The sequence below is a fragment of the Trichechus manatus genome, unplaced genomic scaffold (genome assembly GCF_000243295.1).
Source record: "Trichechus manatus latirostris isolate Lorelei unplaced genomic scaffold, TriManLat1.0 scaffold00085, whole genome shotgun sequence".
In the NCBI taxonomy this organism is placed as follows: Eukaryota; Metazoa; Chordata; class Mammalia; order Sirenia; family Trichechidae; genus Trichechus; species Trichechus manatus.
Genome location: NW_004444021.1, coordinates 668,670 through 688,451, shown reverse-complemented (window position 1 = coordinate 688,451; position 19,782 = coordinate 668,670).

Genomic DNA, 19,782 nt, shown 5'->3' with positions numbered 1-19,782 from the left:
CACTAAATCCATCCTACAATGTCACAGAGATTGAGGCTCCTGCCAACAGTCAGCCAAGAGAGGGAGCCACCTTGGAAGGGGATCCTCTTATCTCCAATCAAATACTCACATGAATGCAGTCCTTGCCATCCTCTGATGGCAACTTCATGAGACTCTGAGCCAGAATTCTTGATCCACAAAAACTGAGATAGAGGTAAGAAATGATTATTGTTGTTTTAAGTCACTAAATTTTGGGTTAATTTGTTACCTAGCAATAGAAATTAAAACGTCGTGACTAATCTAGCTACCTTCACTGCTGACTGTCCAATCTGCAACATGAGAGGCCATTACTGGGGCCCCAATTTGCATCATTCCCTGGCTGGATCAACCAGCTACCTGGGGGCGGGGAGTCATTAATTTCATTGGACCTCTTCCAAAGATAGAAAAAAACCCTTTGCCATCTTAAAAAAGACAGTAGTCTAGGTACAGATTTGCCTTTCCCACCCAAAGGACTTCTGTCAGCACCACCATTAGTCAATTTACAAAATACTTTATCCATCACCATGGCATTCCTACGGTGTTGTCTTTCAATGGCAGATACAGTTTATTGCAAATAAAGTGTGGTAATTGTCTTAGTCATCTAGTGCTTCTATAACAGAAATACCACAAGTGGATGGCTTCAACAAAGAGAAATCTATTCTCTCACAGTCCAGTAGGCTACAAGTCCAAGCTCAGGGTGTCAGCTCCAGGCAAAGGCCCTCCCTCTCTGCTGGCTCCGGAGGAAGGTCCCCGTTATCAATCCTCACCCTGTCCAGGAGCGTCCCTGCACAGGAACCTCAGGTCCAAAGGACGAGCCCTGCTCCTGGCGCTGCCTTCTTGGTAGTATGAGGTCCCCATGTCTCTCTGCTCTCCTCTTTCCCCTACACCCCAAAAGAGCCTGGGCCAAGACACCATCCAACCCTGCACATCTCATCAAGACAACTGCCACCAGTCCATCCCATTTCATCTTAGTGACAGGATTTACAACACATAGGGAAATCACATCAGATGGCAAAATGGTACACGATCATACAGTACTGGGAATCATGACCTAGCCAAGCTGACAGATATTTTTGGAGCACACGATTCAATCGATGACAGTAGTGATCTCACATGTTTAGAGATGGCTCTTTCATCATGACTCATCATTCAGAAGCAGTCATCTTGGGAGAACAGTGCAATAACCTACTAAAGGCTCATGTGTGTTCCCAGCTGGGAGACAACACACTGGTGAGGTCATAGTACAAATTGACAAGATGTGTTATATCCCTTAAATCAGCAAGCAATATACATTGCCACTCTCCCACAAATAGAGTACAGAAGTCTGGATGGAGGTAGGAGTGCTCTTACTATTACATTTAATCACACACACACACACATTGGTTTCCCCTTCCGACGACACTGAAACTGGTGGATTTGGAAGTCTCAGTGGCCAAGAATGGCTTCAATATAAACAGAAGCAAGTTTTTAATGAGTTGGAAGCTGAGCCTGCCCCCTGTTCAGCTGCTCTCTTAATGTCTATAAAACAGCAGACTGAATTAAGAGGCAGTGATTGATTGTGGTTACTAGGGGCATCTCTTAGTACTCACTTTTGCAATAGTTCTGGTCAATGGAAAATGCTATAAAAGCAACACATACTGGGCTCTCAAGAATTAGATCCTGCAGGAATGAAGGCTTGGATCACGCTATTAGGGAAAAAAGAAAATGGCTGCAGATAAGAAGGGAACGTGAAGGTATAGTGTTAAACTGAAATTTAAAACTTTTCTTATTTCATCCTTATTTTGTGAACCTTTTTTAAAAATTCTATTATTGGACATTGAAAAAAGGCGTAGATACGGGGACTGAAGCAGCCATGTTTTATGTTACCGAAGTGCTTTCTTTTGTTTTTTTACCCTCCCCCACCTTACATAAAGAATACCAATGAAAGGTAATGTTGTAAGTTCAGGTGGGAATATCGCAAGACTTTTTCTCAGACCCCACAATTCTATGGGGTCATTGAGATTTTATACATCTGCTATATTAAAAAAAAAAAAAAAAAAAAAAACACTGCCATCGAGTCAATTCCGACTCATAGCAACCTTATAGGACAGAGTAGAACTGCCCCATAGGGTTTCCAAGGTTCTAAATCTTTATGGAAGCAGACTGCCACATCTTTCTCCCTGCGGAAGGGCTGGTAGGTTCCAATCCTCGACCTTTCGGTTAGCAGCTGAGCGCTTTAGCCACTGGGCCACCTGGGCTCCTTCTTCTATGTTAAAAACAAACAAACTCATCGCCCTCAAGTGGATCCCCGCCTCCTAGCGACCTTACAGGACAGAGTAGAACTGCCCCATAGGGTTTCAAAGGAGCGGCTGGTGGATTCCAACGGCTCAACTTTAGGTTAGCAGCTTAATGCTTAACTACTGCGCCACTAGGGACAGAACTTCAAATATTTTTACTGATTAATTAAATAATTTTTTAAAAGGTAAGATGACTTCCAACTCAAAGAGTTGTTTGTTAATTATGTATATAATACCCCCCTGTAACATGAAAGTATTCTTTGCACAGAAAAATAAAAAAATGCCAGGTGAGAGATAAAGAACCAATTAGCACAATTTATTTCTAAAATTAACATCATGGACTTAATTACATTGTCTCTATTTTTATATAATAAATCCTAAGAAGAACATCTTACCTGGAAATTTACATAATAATAATTGTGAATCCTTCTTGAATCTATTTATATCATTTAACCTACATAACCATGTCAGCAGTGTCATCATCCACCACTTAAAAATTATCTTCTTCTTGTCCTACATTCACCGTTTCTGGGCTTTTCAGGGATGGTCCTTCATTCTGTTTCTAGTTCTCATAAAATTCATGTGTTCCTTTCCCCAGGGCCATTTTCCTGTATGGGTTCAATCAATCATTAAGCCCCACTCTCATTTCTCTAGATTAGTAACTTTATTTTTGTCCTTTCTTCATTAAAATTTTGATTTTTTTCATGATGGAAAATTATTCATGAAGAATGTCATCTTAGCTACCATGTTCAGGCACTTTTAATTTGAAGCCACAGAAAATCAGAGTGGATAATAAATGCACCTTTTAAATTCAGGTAGTTGACCATAGTGATATTTCCAGGTGTATTAATTCAAAATTTATTGAGCACCTTCAGTAATTAATAGTGGTGATTTTTACTAATTTGTTATTACTATTAATATCAGATTTATGCTGAGAAGAAAAAGATGAATGAGATACAGTTTCTGCCTTTAAGGCGCTCATAGGCTAGTGTAGTCATGATGAGAAGTATAAATCCCTGTGGAGTGTGACAGAGGATTCATTAAATTTAGAAATACCCCCTAGTAAGTCCTCTGTATTTTGATAGATGATCTTCTTCCTGAGCCAGAACTATTTCACACTGTCTGTCCAACTTAAATTCAAGCTACCATTTTACTGAAAATGGTTTAGGCCATATTTTATCTTATATTTATTTTTTGGATATTTATGGTATGGATTTGATCATCTCTTCATCTGCATTAAAACAAATCTGTCCACATGAAAGAAACCCATATAAATGGTTAACAAATCGATATAATTTTTACCAACATTAGCGTCACCACCATGAAGTTTTTGAAGCCCTCAGGCTTGAGATTAAGAAGACCTACAGAAAACCTGATTCTGTAGAGATATCTGTTAATTTGTCATAACAACTGTCTAGAAATCAAGCACTGAATCGTGTATCCAGACCCTGTTTAAAACAGAGAAAAGATAAAGGAGATAAAGATGGGCTAGAGGACTTACAAGAAGGAAATAGGAAGGAACTAAAAATATCAACCAACAGAACTAAACTAGGTACTCTTTTAAATTCTGTACACTCTTTTTTTTTTTAACATATCATAGAATTTACTAGAATTTGTTTTGGTGGATGAATTGAAGCATACTATTTTATTTCATAATTCAATAATTTGGAGGATGAATAGTGTTGCCAAGGAAAAACAAAAACAAAAACATGCCATTGAGTGGATTCTGACTAATAGCAACCCTATAGGACAGAGTAGAACTGCCCCATAGGATTTTCAAAGAGTGGCTGGTGGATTTGAACTGTGGACTCTTCGCTTAGCAGCTAAGCTCTTAACCATTGCACTACCAGGGATCCTGCTAAGGAGAAGATGCATTAAAATGATGAGATAGGCCAGATGAATCTATCAGGTCAAATAGGCTGTCTATAATATTATTTTTGATAGTTCAAATAAATTTTAGCAACATCTCACTTAGCTAATTATTGGAAATTTCAAATATGTATAATCTAGTCAGGAAGTCAGAAGAATTCACCCCCAATTTACCAAAAAAAGGCAACATCTAAGAAGCCAAAACTCATGGTAGAAACACAGAGCATTGAAAGTCTATGCTTAACAGGGGATAAGATTTTGTTGTTTGAAAATTCCCTTATGTGGATATTCTCCTTCCTAACAATGTTGAATGAATAAAATATCACTATATTTGTAAGTGAATATTTATAAAGTGAGTAATTTCTAAGATGTGCACATTGCATGTTATATAAATGGCTAGGTATAGAAATGTTTGGTAAAATAGAGATTCATCGAAGCCAAGGAAAATGCTCAATGAAATGGAGTGACACAATAGCCTCAACAATGGCCTCAAAAAAAAAAAAAAAAAAAAAACCCACTGCCATCGGCCCTATAGGACAGAGTAGAACTGCCACATAGTGTTTCCAAGGAGCAACTAGTGGATTCGAATTGCCAACCTTTCGGTTAGCAGCAGAACACTTAACCACTGCACCAACAGGGCTCCGAAGACGGCATAGAACCGGGCAATGTTTTCTTCTGTTATACCTAAGGTTGCCATGAGGTGAAGCCAACTCAACGGCAACTAACAGCAACATAAACGACAAATAATAACAAAATACACCTGATGATATGCAGAATACAATATTTTAGTTAAATAATGCATACTTGGCAAAGTAATTAAATATACATTGGCAATAATTTCAGACCTACAATACACTTTTGTTATATTATCAATTCAGATATATGTAGGAACTATAATATAGAGAGCAATATACCCTTACCAATTGTATTCAAAGTGAATAAAGCAGCTCAAGAAGCAATTGGTCTCACTAGTGACTGAAAATGCAAGGAAGCACAATTCTACTCTGACATGCATTGGGTTAGCATGGGTTCGAGTTGACTGGACAGCAACTTTTTTTTGTGGGAGGAGGGCATGGGAGGATGCTCAGATAGGTACAAATTTCTCTGGAACATGTAAAGACAAAGTGGAGATATGATCAAGGATAATTCAATCATGAAAGTTGTTGAGTACATGAAAACACTCACAGTCAGCAGATTCTAGAAGAATGAGAGAATAAGTCATAAGATTAAACAGAGAGAGAAAAAAAAAAGACGTGTAATTTTACCTAGCGACATAAACTGAAAATACAAATATGTTTCAGTCTTATGCTTGAAACCTTTCTAGGCACCGGTATCCTTGTGCCTGCTTGAGGAACTGAGATGTTTCTCACAGACTTGCAATTTGATTTTTATGTTTTTGAGAAATGAAAGACATACAGACTAAAATATCTTCTCAGGCCTTACAATGATTGTATCTTTTTTAGTGTTAAACTGAGATTCAAATCATTTCTTATTTTATCCTTATTCTGTGATCCTTTTTAAAATCCTATAAAAAATATCTAGTAGTTATGTGTTCTGTCTTCCTTTTAAGTATTTCTGAATACATAAATCATACAATTTTCTTCACATGGTTCAAAAGAATATTATGAAGAAGACATGGGTCATTTGGAAAATATGAAGGGAAATTAAAGATTATTTGTTTTGTAAGCCTACACTTTCAGTATTAATTTCAGCAAAATAACTATTTGTCGAGGATAAAATCCTAGGCCTTAAGGACAGTAAACCTGCTTCAGCAATCTGTTTCCTATGTTCTGATGAAACTTCTACACGTCCTTTAACACAACTACTTTTTGGAATTGTTTTCATGTAGAATTTGGGCAATTTAGTGAATTGTGGCATCTTATTGCTAGATTCTACTTTTTGAGGTAATTTAGACACTAAGGAGGACAAGAATTATATCAGAAGGATATAATAACAAGCATCTAGCCCATACCAGATACTTCAGATTATTTTACCCTTTGAATCATGTATTAAGGAATACATATATTCTTGCACTTCCATGAAAGTTATCTCTCTCTCTTTCATACATTTGTGCATGTATATATATATATATATATATATATATATATGAAACCTACTATGTTATTGTATATTATGTGTGAATAAAAGGCAGTTGGATTAAAATTTTTTAAAAAGAATTCCTTTTCCATGAGTCAAACTGATAAAATGATTACATATTAAAATATGCTACTATGTTATACATTATTCATTCCCAAGATTTTTTTAGTGTGTATGAAAATTACTTTTCTGTCTAATTTGAATTTTTATGGATACACTGGATTTTAATATGTCCCCTGCAAACAGCTCATTTATGCCATTTACATGCTTTTTTATTGGGAGGACGAGAGTCACAAATACATGGGGTTTACCACTATTACATGTAGTAAGAAATAAACAATTAACAGAGAACAAGCATTGAGACAAAAGAAAGGAACCAATATTTTATAAGCACCAGACACTGTACCAGAGTATATTTTATTTACCTCATTTAAATTATACAATAACATTATGAGGTGCATTCTCACTCGATTTCACAGATTCGGATATCTAGGTTTAGAGGAAATAAGTAATATTCCCAGTGTTAAGCTTCTGATAAGTAAATATAATTAGTATTGAAATCCAAGTCTGTTTGAATCCAGAGATCTCTTTCTAAAGATAATATATCAGTTTGTTTATTCAATCAGTACTTTTTAAGATTCTGCTAAGCACAATCATGTACACTTTTTATAATTTCAAACTTGCCTTTTTGCCCAGGTTTTGTTCCTAAAAAAGACTGATTATTATTACGAGATTGCTTAATTTAAAAAAAACCATGACACTCAGCTGGAAAAAAAAACAAAAACTTATTATGGCTAGTTAAGCAAGACATGAAATGTTTTTCTAATTCACCTATGTGAAAAATAAAACCAAACACCAAATCTGTTGCTATTGAACAGATTCCAACTCAAAATTATTATGATATTGTCATTAAGATAGTACTATTAGTTGTCTTATAGTGGAATTGGGTTATGTGAAATATTCTCCATTCAGAGTGGTAATTTGTGAAGCATGCTTTAAGGATGTACACCTACGGAGACTAGTATTACCTGAGATTATTACGGGCTTCTACTTTAAAATAATGGCTTAGTTTAACTCTGGATGGAAAACTCGTGATGCATTCTAAATAAAGACATATAAAACTATACAAATAACTGGTTTTATTGAAAAATTGCAGTTGAAATATTTGCTCTGATTAGTAACAGTGAACAATTCAGATATTCATAAACACTGAGGCAAGAAAGTTATTTCACTGCAAGTTCTGGGGGAAAAAGTCATTCTTTAAATCTCCACAGACACTCATGTTATCTCAAAAGTTCTGTACTTATTATATAGACCCTCAATTTCACCAAGAGTATGCTCACCTATAAAATATAAAAAATTTAAATTACAAGCTGCTAAGAGATAGCACAGAACAGTTATATGCAATTTGCAAATGGGCACTAATAAGAATGCCATCAAGTTCTCACTGGATAAGGTATTATAATTTTGCTTTTGTCTTCCCACTGGAGGAAAGTGTTATCAATGTGCCTTTGGTTTACCATCTAAGTAGGGGAACGGAAAATCCTCAGAGGAACCATTTATTATTAAGTAACTGAAATAATTTAGTCATAACAAATTCAGCACTTGGAAATTATAGTTACTTAGAAAACTCGGTCTCTAACTTCAATTTAGTTTGTGAAAAAGTAAAGCAAACTGTGACAGTAAGTTTCAGATTATAATTTCAGCTAACAAACAGGATATTTTCATTGTCTCAAAATATTATCCACAAATTACTTATTATTTCAAAGAGAACAACAGTAACTTTACAGTGGAGGAAACTGGAGGACTCACCTTATGTGATCAAAGTTTAAAATTCCTAATATTGGGAATATACAGAAAAGTAGGTCTGAGACTGCTATTCTTACAAAGGCTGCTTACAAGGATGGCCCTGGGCTGGTATCTGGGCACTTAGATCTCCTACTGCTCCCCAGTCAATAGTTAACTAATAAGAGTGATCCACTGTGTATAGACTATTTGTGCAAACAATATAGTTTATGCTAAATATCTGCTTTCCTTTTGAGATGCTGGAATTTTGGTATGTGCTAGGTAGGGGGTGCCTATGTGACCAGCCCCAATAAAAGCCTGGGAAGCTGAGTCTCTACTGGGTTTCCCTGGGTAGAAACACTGTATGTATGTTGCTGCATTTTTGTTTCTGGGGAAGAGTGTGCTCTGGGTGACCTTTCACAGGAGGGGAAGAGTATAGAGAAACCTCTATATGAATTCCTCCAGACGCCATCTCTGTCTTTTTCCCTGATGATCTAGCTGTGTATCCTTACTACATTACTATAATAAATTTAAATCATGAGTTTAACTGTATGCTGAGTCACTTGAGTCCTTCTAGCAAATTTTCAAATGTGGGGGTAGTATTGAGGATGTGTATCACCATAGCAAATTGACATCATGTACCTTCTAATATACAATGAGAAAAATAAATCACCATTTTTGTAGTATTTCCGCCAAAAAGGTATAACCTGAATCTAATCATGAGGATGTATCAGACAAGTCTAAATTTAGAGACATTTTACAAACAGCTTGCCCAAAGTGGCAAGGGGAAGAAAGACAGAAGAAACACTGAAGGACTTTTCCAGAATAAATGAGACTAAAGAGACAAGAAAAATCTATATAATGTATGAGCCTGGAGTGAATCCTAAACCTCAAAAAATAAAAAAGAGCTTTAAGGGATGGTATTGGACAATTTAAAAATTTTCATTTGTGACAGTGAATCAGACAATAGTGTAATGTTGGTGTTAAATTTTCTTATTTTAATAATTTTGCCATGGCTAAAATTTTTCTTAGGAAAAATACTGAAGTATTTAGGGATAAAGAGATATTATGCCACTAACTCCCTCCCAAATCACTCAGAAAAAGAATAATAGGGGTGTGTGTATGTGTGTGTGTGTATCTGTACACAGAGAGAGAAAAGAGGGTGAGAGCAAGAGCTAGAATGATAAAGAAAGTGGAGTTAAATATAAACAAATGACAAATATGGGCAAATAAATAATACACGGGGTTGCACCATTCTTGCAGATTATCTTTTAGTTAGAAATTACGTAACAATAGAAGGTTATCAAAAAAGCAATGTACGAATTAAATTTAACAATGTTAAATTGTTGTATAAAGAAGAATTTTGTTCTTTATGTTGTATAAAGGAAAAACTAAACAACTTCTATGAAAATCCACCCTCCAATCCTACTTAAAGAGTAACCATGTTAATAAATGCTATTAGGTCATTCTGAAACTTTCTCTTTGCTCATTCAAAAAAATAAAAAAAAAAAAATACAATTTCATTTATAAACACATATGTTTTAAGCTTTGGTATGTTTGTGCGGGCATGTGTGTGTTTACTGAAACAGAATTATAACATAAATATTACCAGGCAATTTATTATTTATTATAAAACAATATGTGAAGGATAACCCTGCATGGCAGTCGGTATAATGCTAATGAATTCTTTTAAAAAAAAAATACATACATAATATGGGATTTTATATGAACAAGTTTTTCTGTTATTGCTGTTTTTGTTTTTTAGTGCAGTCTTTTTATTTTTATTTTTTGCTGGATTTCTTTCTTTTTCTCTCCCTTACCCTCTCCTCCTACTATTCACTGATTCCTACTCCCCCATAGCTTCCCTAACCAAGTAACCCGTGTTAAAAATCTGACATAGTTTTTTTATTCCTTGTTCCCTTTCTGTTTAAATTGATTTTAAATTATTTTTATAGGTTTTTAAATCCCTGATATGAATGAACTACTTCACACTTGTATTTCTATGTATCTTTGTTAGTTTTACAAGGTGTTAAAACTGAAACTATTTTTGTCTCAGACTTAGTTGAGTGTCCAAAACAATAACTTTCACACTGCAAAGTGACTTGTGATAGCACCATTATCTATATACAAAAGGAAGTGAAACCTATTTTTCAACACTCACCAACAACCACTTACAGACTATAAAATGGTTGGTTTATGGGAGAATAAAATGGCTCCTTAGAGGAAATTGGTGCTCCCATCAAGGAGGAAGGGTGGATATACTTTCCATAATCACTTCAGGTCAAGAAAAGGGGCTTTGAAGTGACCTTCAGGGAAAGCTTCCTTTGTCCTCTACTTATGCCTGAGAAGTCTAAAGGGGGCAAAACTGGCTTGGATGATGCTCTTATCCTTTATGGATAAAAACAGAGGTGATGTTTTAGATGGCTTGTGCATCTGAAATTTTGGGGCAAAGGATCCATGAGTATTTTCTGTGGATCAGAGCTAGACCACATGCAAGAGAAAACCAGCAGAGAGTTGCCTTGAATTCTGTTGAAAGCCACTTGGAGACACAATTTAACCCCTTTAGGTAAGTAAACTATGGGATCCCGGGAACTAATGAAGGGGATGTAAATAAACAGTCAGAGGAGACACAAGCATCTATGTCAAGAGAACTGCCAGCAAGATATTCAGAGCAATGGTTAAATCTCATAAAAGTCATTTCATATCCCATGAAGAAAAGGATCAACTTTAAACAACTGCCTAACTCAGAGACACCTCTGATATCTCACAATATCACTAGTCGAGTCAGATCTTACTGACTCTCTTCATCCTCTTCCTCCACCCTCCTCTGATTCAGTAGAGAGAAGAAAGTCAGTTAACAAGACAAGAGGTTATAGAAAGGAAACAAAATAAAAGATAGGGGAAGAAAAATCATCATGCATGCAACCTTTTTCTATTGCAGGTGTCTGTCCTGCAGTAGCCCAGAGTTGGGAAAGAAGAGAAGTTGAGAAAGGGAGAAAAAAATGACATTTAAACTTTTTTATTATTACATTAGCATGGACTTATAAGTACTGAATATTTACTATCTAAAATGACCTGAAAACTCATGAAAATTCCCTTGAATTACATCTAGCAGAATAAGAAGACTAAGAATCATAGAATAAAAATATACAGTCAGCTTTATGAGAAACTATTTATATAATCCTAGGGGTCGGAGAACTTTTTTTCCCATGTTTTACTGACCAATTTTCTGATATTAAAAAAAAAAAGACCCTACTTAGTTGCAGTATATTAATTGGGTAATCTCTGTTGAATTTTATTTATATGAAATTCAAATTCATTGATTCTTCTGCTGTCTCAAATGTGCTGTTGAGCCTCTCTAGTGAATTTTTCATTTGTTATTGTACTTTTCCATTCCAGAAGTTCTGTTTGGTTCCTTTTTATAATTTCTATCTCATTGTATTCCTATTTGATTCATAGATTATTTTCTTTGTTTCCTTTAGTTCTTTGTGGTTTTCTTCAAGGATTTTTAAAAGCATATTTAAGACAACTGTTTAAAATCTTTGTCTACGAAGTCCAATGTCTTGACTTTGTCAAGGATGGCTTCTGTCACTTATTGTTCCTTTGAATGGAACATTTGTCTCTGTTTCTGTGTATGCCTTGTTTTTTTGCTGAAAATGGGAAATTTAAGTAATATAATGTGGTAACTCTGTAAATCAGATTCTCCCTTTTCCTCAAGGTTTGCAAATTTCTTTCCTTTTTTTCTTCCTTCCTTCCTTTCTTCTGTCCATCTGTCCATTCTTCCTTCCTTCCATTCATCCGTATTTTCTTCCTCTTTTTATTATTGAAGACTGTAAGAGTTTGTTAGGAGCCCTGATGGTACAGGTGGTAAAGTGATCAACCGCCAACTGAAAGGTCAGTGGTTCAAAACCACCAATGGCTCCATGGGAGAAAGATGTGACAATCTGCTTCAGTAAAGATTTACAGTCTTGGAAAGCCTACAGGGGTTGCTATGAGTCAGAATTAACTCCATAGCAGTGGGTTTGTTTTGTTTTTAATAGTTTGTTGGATTAGTGGCTTTCCAAACTATTTTTGCAAGCACTGGATTACTTGATGTGTGTTCACTGAAGTCTCAAAAAAACAAAAACACCTCTTAAAGTCTGCAGATTGGCTCTGTGCTGGGACACTCCTTCAACACTTTTCCAGGCTGACACTGGGTTTAGAGATCAGCCCAAGATGAGAGCATAGGATTTCCTAAGATCTTTTCTGGGCATGAGTCTTGCTCTGGATAAGAGTCTTGATCTGGGTATATGACTTTCTAAATTTCTTGGTACAAGAACATATTTTGTATGATTTCTATTCTTTTAGATTTTTTTGAGTTTTGCTTTATGGCTCAGAATATGGTCTGTCTTGTTGACTATTCCATATGTTCTTGAAATTAATGTATATTCTGCTGTTGCAGGGAGTGTTCTATAAATCTCACTGCGGTCTAGTTGGTTGACATTATCATTCAAGTCATGTATATACTTGCTGATTTTTTTAAAAATACTTGTTCTGTCAATTACTGAGAGATGAGTGTTTGACTATAATGGTGGATTTGTCTATTTCTTCTTTCAGTTTTATTAGTTTTTCCCCATATATATTAAAACTTTTTTAATGTACATACACTTTTAGAAGAATGACTTTTTGGGGAGCTGACCTATGCATCATTATGCAGTATTTGTTCCTCCTTATCATTGATAATATTTCCTGAATTTTACTTTGTTTGATATTAATATAGCTATTCTATTGTTCTTTTGGTTAGAGTTTTTACGGTTTATCTTTCTCCATCTATGTACTTTTGACTTATCTATGAATTATAGGTAAAGTTGATTTTTTTCAATATGTTGTAGAGGTAGTTGTGCTTATTTACTCCAATCTGGTCACCTCTGTTTTTTAACTGGTATTATTAGACCATTTATATTTAATGTAATTCTTAACATAGTTGAATTAAAATTTACCATTTTGCTAGTTGGTTTTATTTGTTCCACTTGTACTTTTTTTATTCTTCCTCTCTTTCTGCCTTTTTTTGTTTGTTTTGTTTTTGGTTTAAAAGGTAATTTCTAATTGTTCCACTTCATCTCTTCTGTTGACAGACTGGAGCCCTGATGGCCAGTGGTTAAAAGCTTGGCTGCTAACCAAAAAGTCAGCAGTTTGAATCCACCAGCAGCTCCTTTGAAACCCTATGGGGCAGTTCTACTCTGTTCTATAGGGTCGCTATGAGTTGGAATCCACTTGATGGCAATGGGTTTGGTTTTTTTTGGTTGTTTGTTTAATTGACCAACTATCACTTTTTGATTTTTTATAATTTTTTTTCAAAAGAGTTTACAATAAAAATTATGAATTAATCAGTCTACTGTCAAATAATATTGTACTGCTTTTCATATTTAGTGTAAGAAACTTACAAAAGTGGATGCTTAATTTCTTCCTCACAGCCTTTGTGCTATTGTCATAATACATTGCTGCAAAATATATTGTATTTTTTCCTATGCTTTAAAAAAAAATACACTGCTACATTCTTGTTTTCTATAGTATGTTATCTTTTGGAGGAATGAATAGTGTGAAAAATAAATTCTATTTTACCTTTGTTTATTTCCATTTCTGACACTCATTATTTCTTTGCATCCTATTTTACAACTATGTTATATTCCTTCTGCCTGAAGAACATTCTTTAGTATTTCTTATACAGTAGATCTACTGACAGTTAATGATCTCAGTTTTACTGTGTCTTTTAAAATGGTTACTTCTCCTTCATTTTTGAAAGATATTTTTGCTGGATATACAATTCTGGATTGACATTTTTTTTTTTTCAGAATTTAGAAGATGCCACTCTACAATTTTCTTGATTCCATGGTTTTTAAAGAGAAGTCTTCTGTAATTCTTTTATTTGTTCCTCATTGTATAATATTTCTAATATCCCTGGCTACTTTCAGTATTTTCTCTTCGTCTCTTGTTTTCTGCAGTTTCAATATGATATGCGTGGATCTGTGTGTGTGTGTGTGTGTATTTGTGTCTGTGTGTTTTATTTATACTCCTGGTGTCTTCTGATCTTTTGGATCTTTAGTTTTATGTTTGCCATTCATTTTGGAAAATTCTTGTCTGGTAGGTCGTCAAAATATTTCTTCTATCCCAGTCTCTCTCTCTTTTTCTTCTGGGAATCCTTACACTTATATTAAATCTTTTGATACTGTTTTACAACTCTTGGCTACTTGTTTCTTGCTTTATCCACTCCATTTTTGTGTGTGTTTCAGCTCATATTATTTCTACTGACTTATTATCTCAAGTTCACCATTTTTTCCTTTGTTTTATGGCTCAGAATATGGTCTATCCTGTTGAATGTTCACACTTGAATGCATGAAGTTTACTAATAAAGCTGCTGAAGGCATTCTTAATTCTGTTTTTTTTCCCTTGGATGTTTATGATATTTATTATTATTTCAAACTCTCTGCTAAAATGTACCTATTTGATCTTGTATATCGTCCACTTTTTCCATTACAGCCTTTAACATATTACACATAGTTATTTTAAATTTTTGGTCAGATAGTGCCAACATAGGTATCATACATGAATCTTGTTTTAATATTTGCTTTGTCTCTTGGAAGTCTGTTTTTTTCTTTCCTTTTGTATATCTCATAGTTTTTTGTTGAAAGTCAGACATCTTTTGTATGGTAGTATAGACTGCAGTAAACCACTTTTAATGCCTGGAAAAGAAGACACCTTTTCTTTTCTAAGACTTAATGCAGGGATTTGAGTAAAACTAGTTAGGAGCTGATCTGGGTTTTAGGTTTTTTGTTATTACGCTTACCCTTGTTAAACCATAGACTTCAAATTTCTGTAACAGTGCCTTGTCTTTAAGGTAGAAGTCGGTTTGCCAGAAGAATGTTTGTTCAACTTTGTGTTTTAGAATTTTCCTTTATGCTATGGCTCAGAGTGAGTCTCTTTGCACATTTTTGCTCCTCTCCTGTCCCTCCCAAAGCAATATTCTACTGTTAACTGTTATTTGAAGCTTTTTAGTTGATTAATGAGGAGTGTTATGTGTTGTACTGCCTCAATCACAGACAGGCATGGAATGTATGGGTCTTGGTATTGTAGTCGTCTCAGTTCTTCTGCACCTTTCTGGGCTTTAGTTGTGAGCATATATTCATGCTCATCCCTCAGGAGTTTTTCTTTCTCCTGCCCTGTTTCATTCCCCAAGCAGCAATGCATTTATACCAGTTATCTAAGAATGACATTGTTTTGTCCTTCCCCCAACAGATAAAGGCATTTTTACCATATAGGAGAGGTGTCCAGATGAAGTATCTTTATCCTCCCACACCACTTCTGTTCCGCACTCTCAAATCTGTGCCAACAAAACCCAAACACATTGCCATCGAGTCAATTCCGACTCATAGTGATCCTATAGGACAGAGTAGAACTGCCCCTTAGGGTTTCCTAGGCTGTAATCTTTGTGGAAGCAGACTGCCACATTTTTCTCCTGTGGAGAGGCTGGTGGGTTCAAACCACTGACCTTTCAGTTAGCAGCCAAGTACGTAACCACTGCACCACCATGGCTCCTTTTAAAGTCTGCATCATGATGGAAATTTTCTTGGGGACATTTTCAATCTTTTCAGTGTGTTCCTAGTGGAGTTCATGGAGAAAAAGCCTGAAAAAGTATGCATACTCCCTCAATTTCAGTGGTCGTCAAGGACTTACACTATCTCTCCATCCCACAGTCAGCCTCTATGAGTCCATCAATTATTTTAGCAATACTCTTTGTACCTGTGTCTCTTAGTGTTTACTCCAAGTAAGGGAGTGATTGCATGTCCTTTTTTCCTGCAGACATGTCTTTCCTTATATTTTGGACCATGTAGTTGCTCTGCAACTTCAGCTCTCCAGTGAGTTTGAAAAAGTTAGGAGTCTGACGTTTATCTGCCTCTTTTTTTTTTTGTAACAATCCAAGGAATACTCCTTTGAGCTTTCTACCACCTGGACCCAAAAAACTGTTCTTAATTTTTTGAAGTTTCTTGGAAAATTCTCAAAAGGAAATGTTTTAACTTTGCAATTAGTATACATAGAGTGGTGCAGTAAGTACCATTTCAGAAGAGTTCCTTGTTCAGGAATTTTATAAAATGGTTATATAATACCTAGTAAGGATAATTCGCCATGGAAATCAGCAAATGTTACAAATAAAGCTGTTTCTTTTTTTGTTCTTTCTTTTTTTTTCTGGATAGTAAGTTTTTAAACACTGATCAGTACAACATAGATCCTAAATCATGGAAATATGGGTAAGATTCTTAGGCAAAAGCTAGAACATTATATGCCAAAACTTCAAAACACTTCATGGTTTTCTGTGTGTGTGTGTGTGTGTGAAAATAGTAATTGAGCATCAACAATGAGACTAGGAACATTTCCAGGAAGTGGCTGTATATGGAGTAAAATTCATTCCCTGAATAACTGAATGAATAAAGAAATACCAAAAGTAGGGTGGAGGATAAGTGTGCAATCACAAAGCAGAAGATAGAGAAGATAGTAGATACAGGGCTTTGTCAATTTTAATAATTTATACAATAAAATCGTTCTAAAATTTATCCAGTATTGTTCAAACAACCAGGTACATTTTCACTTTATGGCATAAGATTAAGTATACAATTGATAGTATTTTATTTTAGATTATATACCAAGTTAAAATCTTTAAAAATCTACTTGCAAATATTATGAACAAAATTTCTGGCTGTCTGTTACATTTTGCTGAAAAATGACAGGTGCATTTCAAGATTTTTCTAACTTCAATCAGACATTTGAATGACCCTGCTTTTAACAGTAGTGTTTTCTAAATTACTATCAATCAGTAGTTTTTATCTTCCAAGAAACTTGTATAATTATTTAATCAACATAGTCAGCATTTCTAAATTTATTTTCCCCATAATTTAACTCAGAACTAAAGAGTTCTTAAATTTGTTCACTGAAGTACTTTTTTCTTCAAAGTGAAAATTGTGCTCTTTATGAGACAGTTAATATGGAATGATACTAATTTGATTTTGAAAGAACGTATAAATTAAATCATAACCTTTCTCTTGTATCCGTAAAGATGGAATTTGGTTCTATTGAATAAAGATGAAAGGTTTCCAATTTAAATAGCTACCAATTTTGATGCTAACCAATGAATGTAAATACCTCTTGGAAAAATGGTGCTATTTCCCCTTTTTTTCTCCTTTTCTCAATGAATTGTCTGTCTAAAAAATAGCCAGTAAATTACTGTTAATAACGTTTTGAAATTAGAACATTTTCAAACATCATATAATGGGCAAAAGTCAAAGTGTTTCCATTTAAATACATTTTACATTCATATGGATATTAATTCTTGTAAATTGATATGAATTAATGAAATTATATGAATTAATGCTTATAAAGTAAATGATATGAATATCAGTAAAGTGATGAGTTTACACTTGCTGTGTAAAAAGAAACTTCTATGTTCCTCTATGTCAAGTCAGCATTACTCACTGGGCTAGGGTTTTAGCTCTCCTTTAAAATAAATTCAACTAGAGACCAAAAGTTTAGGAAGGTATTTCTTCATATTTTTCTGCTTCTTCTATAAGAACAATGTTCTAGTAGATATGTAATCATGTAATCAGATAATTCTTATACCACTGTCATCTAAAGCTTAAGGACACAATTCTAGTATAAATTGTGTGTGTGTGTTATATATATAATTTTCATTTTTATATAAGTTTACCTACCTATGACATATCCATAAACACGCTTGTATCAGATAATTTTCTTTTAGCACTTTTGGCAAGATTTTAAAAAAGGAATTCATTTTATTTAAATTTGTCTGTGCTTTGTTGTTGCTATGTTCCCAAATGGAGCTGTCATTATTAAGCTAATATCTATATGTATACTCTTCCTCTATGTACCTTAATGAACCTAAATAACTATTTTATTTTCCTGAATTATTTGTTATAAAACATTTACTAGCAGTTATAATGCTTTCTTTTAGTTGTCTTCTTTTTTCCCCAATCTCCAAAATGAAACCTTTAAAAACAGCTCTTCATCACCCTTCAAACTACAAATTCAAGTTCAATATCAGTTTTAACATTCTGGTCTTATTTTAATAGGTGTAATCTTCAAAATACCTCAAGGATAGTTTTCAAAGGGCATATGAAGACAAATTATCAACATTTTGTCCTCACTGGATTATCCCCCATCAATTTTTACCAAGAATAACTCTCTTCTATCATTATACAATATTTGTCTTGCTCATACCCTTCTAACAGTCATCAAACTCAGTAGAAACAGCTAAATATAAAGAACATTCTTCACAACATAACACAGAGAAAACAATTAATACAGACGTTTGTAGTTGGTTCCAGCTGTTGAAGTCAATGCTTGTGCTTCATTCCCTCTCTAAAGTAACTATAAAAATCAGAAACTTAAAAAAACTAAATTTACTCCTCTTCATTTTTCCATATTTATTTTCTCCTTTAATTAGGTTGCCCTTCTTTTTTATGTCTTCATATTTTCTGGTATCATTAATAGTGTTGTTCTTAAAACCTGAGACAGAGTCTTAAAGGTTTTCTTTAAAACGTTTCCGGCTTAGATAACAAAGGATTTAGGTGAGCATTCATTCACTTTAATCTATCTCCTGTCCAGGCCCTTTCTTAACAATATCTCACTCCCTCAACCAAGGAAACAGTTTCTAATTTCTATTCATCATGCCTGACGATCTTCATGGGGGTACTGTGCTCAAATAAATAAAATCTTCTATCAAAAATTAATTTATTCAAGATTTCTGATGAATTCACATTAGGGCTTGAGATTCCCAAAACTGTTTTTAGAAATAATTTTAAACTTAAATTTCCTTTTTTAATGTAATTTTATTTTGTTGTCGTTGAGAATACACAGCAAAACATATACTAACTCCAGTTTCTTCATGTACCATTTAGTGACATTGATTACATTTTTCTAGTTGTGTAACCATTCTCACCCTCCTTTTCTGAGTTGTTTCTCCCCCATTAACATAAATTCTCTGCCCTTTAAGGTTCCTATCTAGTCTTTCGAGTTGCTGCCTTGGATGGCCGCTTCCAAGCTTTTAAGTCCCCAGGCATTACATATCAAATTAAGAGGTTGAACAGAAGCACTAAACATGCTATCAGGCAAATTAACTGGGATGTCCCATGAAACCATGACCTTAAACCTCCAAACCAAGGAACCAAATCCTATGAGGTTTTTGGTTTTACATAAACAGCCTCAGCAGCTCCTTTTTTTTTTGGTCACTGTTGTAACTATATCTATGACACAACTTTTGCCAATTCAACTTTTTACAGGTGTACAACTTATTGACAGCAATTACAATAATTGGCTGTGCAACCCTACCCTAAGTCTATGATTTTTATCACCATTAGCTCCCCCACCCTCCCCTTCCCTTCCACCCCTGGTAGGCACTCATAAAACTTTGTTCTCTATACATTTGAATTTTCTTGCCTTTTTATAAGTGAGGTCATACAATATTTGTCCTTTTCTGATTAACTTATTTCACTCAGCATAATGTCTTCAAGCTGCATCTATATTGTAGCATATATCAAGACTTCATTTCTCTTACTGGCTGAGTAGTATTCCATTGTATGTGTGTATCACATTTTGTTTATCCATTCATCTACTGATGGGCATTTAGGTTATTTCCACCTTTTGAGTATATGGTCAACTAATTTTTGATCAAGGGTGCTAAGTCCATTCAATG